Raw genomic sequence first — 1,394 nt, 5'->3', positions numbered from 1 at the left:
GCTATTCTTCCTCTTTTATCTTCTATTTATATCTTTTTCAAAACAAAGAATAATCAGGGCTGGTAACATGGTAATGGTGCCACAGCTCCCATGGCCCAGTTTGCATGGGAATCCAGTTTGATCCGTAGCAAAAACAACACCCTTCTTTCTTTTTCTCCTCCGACTACCAGTATCATCAGGTGTAAACCTGCAGGTCGTGAAGCACTGGTAGGTGACTCCAGGATCTAAGCAGAACCATATCCTGACATTAGCATTTGGTCATGTTTTGAGGGCCTTCTACTCCAAAATTGGTTAAGCTTATTATGTGTGTGAATTTTGAATTAAAATTTTATTACACTGATCTACATGTCTCTATATCTCGTGTATAACTTTATATTTCCTTAGCATAATCAAGAGAGATGCATTATACTTTATGCTAGCCAAATTCATTTAGCTATTCCAGAGCTAGTTGACATCCATGATATCTTGATCCAGAGTCTGGGATCATGTGATTTATCTTTAGTTGTTTAGGTATTTCTTTCAGAAGCATTTTTGTATTTTTTAGCATATGGATCATTGGCACTTTAAATAAGTTCTAACCTTACCATTTCATTTCCTTAATTAACAGTATAAATAGTACTGTGTTGATGATTTTGTTGTTTGAAGTTTTCTTGTTCATATATAGTACTAATATAAGTGGATACATCGCAAGTTCTTGCTAAACCCATCATCAGCTCTTGGAAGTTTTGTGGTAGATGCCCTGGGTTTTCCATAGTAGACAATTGTGTTTCTTCAAGTACATATATTTCTTTTGTCACCCTCTTTCTTTGTTGTTGTTTGGAGATGGGACTTGGGGGAATTTCCCTAAGCAGTCCTCATGGACACAGCCCATAGGGCCAACTCCTTGAGATATTTTGTCTGGTCCTGGGCCATGCTGAACTTAAGGTGGCAGAAATTTAAGATGTGTGAGCCTGAAGAGTGCACCCAATATCAAATTGTAGTCAGTAATTGCTGGGGGGATACCAGGGTCTTCCCAGGAAAATTTGGAGTCCACCTCAGCAAGGCTTGAGAAGAATAGGATTACACTTGGACTGTGCACTTCTAGGCATCAAAGTTAAAACCTAGAGCTTGTAAGAAATGTTCTCCAACTCTCTGAGTTTCTTCCCACCATCATTCTTTATTTCCAATCATCAGACTTTTTAGTTTTAATTTATTTATGCATTAGTTAAAACTCAGCAATATTTTGTTAGAAACCCTCCCATGCTACTTATCTTATAGATGAAGAAATCAATCATTTTACCATTTGCTATGTGGTTGGCTGCTGTTCTGTCTTAGCATTGTAGGACTCCGTTGTTCATCGATTTGCTCTAGCAGGCCCAGTAACGTCTCCATTGTGAGACTTGTTACTGTATTTG

The sequence above is a fragment of the Sorex fumeus genome, unplaced genomic scaffold (assembly GCF_029834395.1).
Source record: "Sorex fumeus unplaced genomic scaffold, SorFum_2.1 ptg000006l, whole genome shotgun sequence".
Classification (NCBI taxonomy): domain Eukaryota; kingdom Metazoa; phylum Chordata; class Mammalia; order Eulipotyphla; family Soricidae; genus Sorex; species Sorex fumeus.
This window is presented reverse-complemented; position numbering follows the sequence as displayed.